The sequence below is a fragment of the Ceratina calcarata genome, unplaced genomic scaffold (assembly GCF_001652005.2).
Source record: "Ceratina calcarata isolate Rehan_Ccalc_2016 unplaced genomic scaffold, ASM165200v1 scaffold48.2, whole genome shotgun sequence".
Classification (NCBI taxonomy): domain Eukaryota; kingdom Metazoa; phylum Arthropoda; class Insecta; order Hymenoptera; family Apidae; genus Ceratina; species Ceratina calcarata.
Genome location: NW_017172225.1, coordinates 510,579 through 517,858, shown reverse-complemented (window position 1 = coordinate 517,858; position 7,280 = coordinate 510,579). Strand labels below are relative to the sequence as shown.

Genomic DNA, 7,280 nt, shown 5'->3' with positions numbered 1-7,280 from the left:
GTTTTTCTCGATAAGTATTTTTCAAATTTGCTGAAACTATAACTTAAAGACCAATTATCCGATTGATTTTAAATTTTAATAGAGTGTTCTAAACATGCTCTACTGTTGAATGATCTAGGATATTCTTCATTGGATGAAAACTGTAATTTTAACAATGAAAAGAAGGGCAATCTTTTTAAGGAAGAATCGAAAATTGTTTTAAAAACTCCGCCATTTTGGCAGATTTCAACATTTCTCTGATATCCTAGATCATACAACGGAGAACACCATCTAGTTTAAGAGCGTCTTTGTTTTTTTTTATTTCAGGCACCCTAGCGAACTGTATGATGTCAGCAGTTGAGGCACTTTTTTTTTGGGTCTCAGGAGATAGCGTATAACTTGGTCGCCTTTAGTTAGTTTTGTACGAAAAAATTATTTTACATAGTTCATTTATAGGCAAATACATCCACAAATTTTTAAAAAATTCCCAAAAATGACCTAAATTTTTGGCGGTCACACTGGTAAGGCTCCTTAACATAATTTTGACGCTTCAAAATTATAATAAAATCCAACAGATCGAGCATTGAAAAACAAGAAGTAGATTTATTATTCGTTTTGAATTTTGTCTCCCTAAAGGAAACTAACACACGCACATAGCTGGCTCAGTTTCACTGTTACTAGCTGTACTACTACTGACTGAGAGTCGACTCACTGATCGGTTTTTGAGAAACATTTCTATTTAATTACCACTGTACTCCAATTAGTTAATTTAAAACAAACGAGCGAATTTGTAAACGCTGAGAGGAGGGAAGCAGCATGCGATTCCTCTCGATATAAATTGTATCCCAAAAGAAATCCGCTCGACCGCAATCAGCGGTCACGCTAATTTCCTCGCCGGTTTCTTTGGCGAAATTGAATCGAGCAAGCCTGATTACGTTTCTTTTCTTTAATCGGGCGGCGAATAAAAAGCGCGCAACGATCGATTTCACGGACGCGACAACGTTCGGTAAGAAACCGGAACGCGTCTATCGGACCTAAGGAGCCCGCGAAGCCGCGGAGTTATTTCCCACACTCCCGGCCGTCGTCGACCTCGCAGAGCGCGCGGAACTTTTCTTCTATCTTTTGTCTCGTCACCCCGTTCTATCCTTCCGTACGATTCGCTCTGCTCCCACGGAAAACGTGACTCCTAGCCAGGATTTAACACTCGGACGCGCCTCGCCTCCCGACTACCTCGCGTCGATCAATCCCTTAAACTTTACGTTTCATTCCGCGTCTTTTGTCTGTCCATGTTTTCGTATAACGGGATAAGAATCGGTTTATATAGTTTTGGCAGGGGTTTCTTGTTTCGATTTTCATAGCCGACAAGATTTGCCGCAGCACCTTTTTCAAAGTACACGTAGGTAGGTACAGAGAGTAGCCATTAATAAGATTTCGAATTTAAAAAGAAGAAACTCGAGCGGTTTCGTTGGTTGTCTTATTCATATTCATGAAGCCTTCGTCTTCGGCTTTATTTCCGAGTCCGGTAGGAGAACCAGGGATATTCGCGTGGGTGTTGGGAAACACCGACGCCGAGGCGACATCGTTCACCGTGTCACGCGGCAGGAGGTCCCCGATATACCTCCTTTTCAACTTTGTTAAGAAAAGAAACGTACCTCGTGTTTCGCGTCTGCCCCCCCTTCTCTCCCCACGATATGAATTTCATTAAAAGAGAATCTTAATTAAGAGGCCATCGGATTTGAAGAATAAACGGCGATAAGATTGTGACGCTCGTTGCGAGCATTAGATCAGATCGAAGTTTGATAAAGAGTAAAAAAAAAAGGAGAGGAGATAATGATCGACGAAACGGACAAAGGAGGAGGCAGAGAAGAAAGAAGGTGGTAGATGAAAAAGGGATAAAGGAAAACGGGCGATAAATAAGAGGAAGAGGGCAGCCAAAGGGATGAAAGATACCGTGGATGCAGGTAAAGCGTACGAGAGAGGGGGAGAGAGAGAGATTAAGATGTCACGTGCACACCAAGGGACAAATACGCCTCTCGCGTCGCGAGCTAAGGACGTGAACACTCGCTCGTGCCACCTCGGACCCGTTCCTCTCCTTTCACGTTGCATCCAAGATATCTCGCATTCCTTAACCGCGGATCTTCGAGCAAGCTGTTAACCTTCCTGTGACTTCGACGCAGGCTTCCACCTCCACACGTAGTTCCAAATAATAATGTCGATAATAGGGAAATGATTAAAGTTAAGTTAAGTTAAACATAGAGAGTGCAATTTATTAAGAAGTAGACAGAAACGTATCGTACATATAAATAATAATAACAATAATAATAATAATAATAATAATAATAATAATAATAATAATACTTTATTTCACCAGCAGAGTCCATTATAACAAACAATAGAAAGAACACAGTACAAATATAGAAAAAATAATGGACACAAGATAAGATAAAATGAGAAAGAAAAAAAAAGAGAAACATATATAAAATTCTAAATAAGTGTAACAAAAGAGACGAAATGAATCAGAAAGTGATTAAGACCAAGTATTGATAACACGAATATTTGAGATCAGTTCTGATCTAATTGTTTTATTAGATTTGCTCTCGGAATAATTGTTAGCTGTTAATCGTCTTCTATCTACTTCTTACACCTCTTTTGGTAATCCACGGTTGCTGTTTCACGCGTACAGCCAGTCAGGAGGTACAGAGAACCCTTGATCTCGGCACCGTGTCACCGTGTGGCCCGGCGAGATCGTAATCTGAGATTTAGGTTTCCACTGCTCACCGGTGGGCACCCACGGGACACCGTCCTCGAACCACCTAACGAGACCTCATTTTAAATTCGTTCTCCCACGTGCCAGTGCGCGAAAACTATAATCAGTATATTTTTCTTCTGGCAAGTCCTCTCGTCGAGAAGTTTAAGAATCTATTCGATTTCGCGAGGATTCGAGACTGTGCAAGAGAAGCAACAAGTAGCACCGAGCCAGCTTCATCCGCGACATTTAAGTCCACGTAGTCGTCTCGTTAACCTTCGACCTTTCCTCGCGCCGAAGGGTTTCCGGTGGCCAGCAATCCGGTGACGTCACTCAACAGCTTCTGCCGCAGCGTACGAAAGCGTTCCGAGTTCGCCTCGTACTTTTCTAATTGATTTCTCTACTTCTATTCTCGTTATGCTATTTTTTGCGGTTTGCAACCGGTCGCGGTGAAAATTTCATCCCAGATAAGCCGACGTCCATGAAATGGGCTGCCGATCATAGTTGCTTTACACTTTCTCGATTCGGATGAAAGTTCCGTCACACCCTCGGGACTTCGTCCGTCGTCTGCCGAGGATTTCTATAAAATCCAACTTAGAGAGCGATACAGCGATTAACTTCCAATTCTGCCACTCGTACTCCTAATTCATTATACTCGCGTCGATCGATCGTGAATCAAAATCCAAGTGAAAAACGTCGAAGGTATTCGAGCATTGAGGTCTCGTTTTCGATCATCATGGCTCACGATTACGTCGTGTGCCCTTTTGTCACGGCTGGCCGCAGGACCATCCAACTATGTCGAAACCCCGTGGACGATCACCTGTCTTCTCGCTCGTCTCGGTGCGCCAACACTCTTTCCCACTTTCAAAAAGATCGAATGGAGGGAAGCTGCAGATACCTGACCCGAAGCGCATGCGGCACCTGCCTCCCTCATTTGACTCCGCTAGACCAGAACCTGTAAAGGGAACTTTTTCATCTCGTTCAGATTTATACCTAAAATGAAACGATGAGATGAAAAGATGAAATGACTTCAAAGCAGTCGATCACAAAACGTGTTTCAATCTCTTCTGTCGTTTAAACACGTGCACTTTCCTCGTACGCAGGAACGCGTATTCACGAAAATTCGACCAGGTCGATCGTCTTTTTCATTTCGATTCGCACCGATGATTCCCCTCCCGATTCACCCTCGATATCGAGGCCACAGCTCATTTATTTTTTATCCCGCTTTCCCCCGCGGTCCGCGGCACCCTGCGTCAACTTTTTTGCCGGTCGACCGCGAAGAGGTCAGTCGGGTGAAGCTTAATTCGTAGGGCAGGATATCAAAGAGAGACCGCCCGTGCTCGGAAACCGCCATTAAGGACCATCGAACCGTTCGTTTCTCTTCTCTTTGGAGAAGAACAAATCACACCTACGCGATTGATTTTTGATTTGCTCGTCACTGCCAAATCGTCCTCGTTCGCTCGCTCGGATGATTCGATAAATGATCGAGTGATAGAATTTTTCTACACGTTGGAAAATTGTGATTTCTCACGGAAGACTCAATGGGTGGTCAAGGATTTCTTGCTACCGGAATTTGAACAGGCCTCGAAACTAATTTGTCCGCTGACGAGATCATTCGATTCCCCCGGGTATAGAAACTCTCTCGAGAGTCCACGTAGCTGGCTACGGTTAAAGGTGCCAGTCACTCCTCAAACTTTTCCCTCTGATCGCACCGACGCGACATTTTCCGTCCCCCACCTCTCAGTTAGTCATTTCATTAGGAAATTTTTTCGAAACACGTGTCGGGATCAAAGAAGCAATTAGACTGTCGTTAGAAGGATCACATTAAGGGGGCCGTAAAAGAGAAACGGTAGATAGGAAGGATAATTATGGGTGAGACGCTACTTCACCCAAACGATCGTAATTAGTGACATTATCTGTACTTTATCAGATTCCTATTTCATTCTCAAATGGGTCGTATCGTTCGGGCGAATCTGTCGCCACGGCGAGTACAGTTCGAAGATTTTTAGCCAGAGAATAGAGGGAAACGTTTATGGAAAGCAGCGTTGCTCGTTGAGAAATTAACCAGAAGTCGTAAAAGCCTCGGACTAATGGTCTCTCGGGACCCGAGACGGGGGTGCAGCCCGAAGATGGCGGCTAAGATAAACCACGTCGAGGGTGTATGCCTCGAGAAGGGTAGCCACTTCCGGTCAGAAGGTCACTTCCTGGCTGCGGACTCAGCCTCCGGAACCGGCAGCTACTCCTTTCCACTCCCTCCAGGTTTACGTTTACTCTCGTAAAACGTTCCTACCGTCCAATTGTGTATACGAATTTCTGCCGAAAAATTAGTTTAGATTAATCCAAGCGAGGTTTCCAGTTCTCGCCGGGTCGTCAAGACGGCTGTGCTGGAAGTTAAAGGCGGCGGAAGCGCTCTAAAGAGAGTAGCAACTACCGGTCGCTGTTTCTCGCGATTATTAAGACAGTTTCGAGAGTTTATGTTCCTTGACCGGAACTGTTGATGCTCGAATTTACATTTTACTCGCTACGGCAATAAGAAAGTTCCAAGGATTCGAGCGCCGGTACGAACTTGCCTATCCCAACGTATTGTCCGAAATCTAAATTCTCGCAGTCAGATAACTTGCCCCGAGAGTCGCGAGATAAGAACGTAATCTGTTCGAAAGGCTAACTGCAAACATTCTGTTGTACACTACTTTCTAAATTACTCACTGATTTTCGTTTACTCGTACTGGTAATCGTATCTTGGAAAGTAAACAGAAGCTTGGTTCTAGCGAATGACCGACGTGATTTACAACTAGTTGAACTTTGCGCGTCATCAAAGTTCAAAGGAATTTCCAGACTGCGTGTCGACTTCCCGGGAAAAACCCTCGGTCAATCATCGGTAGGACAAAGCTAGCCGAGTTGAATCAGTAGTCAGTCGTCGACTCAATAATTGTTTTTGATAGAGATTCGAGAGGACGAGTTCAAACAATCATACAAACGAGTTATCGGTACTTGGAAAAATGAAAATTGGTAGAAGAAAGATCGAGGGGCAGTCCGTCCGTTCGTTGGGAGCGATTTGCGGTCGAGGGATCACGCGGAAGCTCGATATTCCACGGGACTTGTGAGAACGCGAACAGCGACGACGTTCCCTCGCGAATTTATTAGATTGAGACGCTCTCACGCAAAGTATCTCGTCTCTGTAAGAGCCCGCGGAACCCGCGATATCCGAGACGCTTTCACGATTCTGTCATACCGCGAAATTCGCCTGATCACTGGCCTCGTTACATTCGCAGCGAGATTGGATAAAAGGTAAAAAGATCGAACGCGATCGTCGAGCGTAGTCATCGGTCGTGCATCGGTAAGATCAACGGCGCGGGAAGGCAGAGAGTATGAATGAAATCGCGCGTGTCTTCGCCCGTTGGTGGGGGCACGTGCGTGTGGACGATGCTTAAAGCGTGGGTGGATTCGATCACGCGGGGCGGATTTGGGAATAAGCGATCGCGCGCGCGTTGCAGAAGGGAAAACGCGTGCACGGCGTAGGCGGAGAAAACCGTGATAGTCGCACATGCGCCGTTTTCAAGGAGCCTCCCACAACGTGCGTCGCGACGCTCGTGTCACCTACATATTTAGTCACCTGTCCCGATCGTCCCCGAGTCTCTTCTTTCTCTCCGTTCCGGAAATCTAAATGTACAAAATTTGGGGAAGAGTACGACGAGTCATAATTAGCATCGGACGTCTTCCTGCTATTTAGTCTTCATCGGAGTCACGTCTTTGTCCGAGAGTTTTATCGATCGGAGAACTGGACCGGATCGCACTCTATTCGAGTACGAAACGGAAACTGTGCGACTGGCAGCGATGCGAAACAGCCTGACAGGGCAAAAAGATGTTCTGCCATTAGAACGTTAGAGCCTTAGCCTATGGCACGCACGTCCGCCGATTCTCGGACCCTTTCCAGAGTCTCCACCGCGAAAAACCTCGCTTTCGCCTCGCGGTACGTTCAAATGATTAAAGTAGTCCATTAAATCTCTGACTTTAATCTAAATTAGGCACGGATACAACTACAAATTCTATGGACAGATCGAACGTGCAGAAAATGTAGAGACTGAATGCATCAAATCGATACCAGGCATGATTCATTTAGTCTAATTGTAATGTGTGTATGTGCGAGAGGCTTCTCGGGGTGGTCGGAGGACCACCTAACGTCCTAACACTCGATCTCTACGAAATAAATAATCCCGATGGGTGGGCGCCTCGCGGGTCATAAGGGCGCGCACGCCTCATGGGCCCATAGGGAGTCCTCCGTCGGTCCCCATAAGGTGGTACAGAACTCCAGCCGTGTGTGAGAATCCATTCCAGTCGATTTCACAGGGGTCGCAGGGGGTCTCCGTTTTTTCTCTACTACCTTTTTCTTTGAATTTTCGAAAGTGTACCGCGTGTACGCGAACTCTCCCGATCGCGAGCCCCGATAGGAACCTCTAGGAACCCTGCTGACGAACCTTCGAAATAGGTTTCACAGAATCTCTACTGCTCGGGTCGCCGTCTAATTGTAAGAATTCGAGCCTCGTCGTTTGTATCA

General features: G+C 45.7%; 1 protein-coding gene across 3 annotated transcripts in view; it reads left to right on the top strand.

Moving 5' to 3' along the window:
• Nucleotides 1–7,280, top strand: part of L (zinc finger protein Lobe) — a 48,786-nt gene that overhangs the window by 30,006 nt on the left and 11,500 nt on the right. The window lies entirely within an intron of this gene.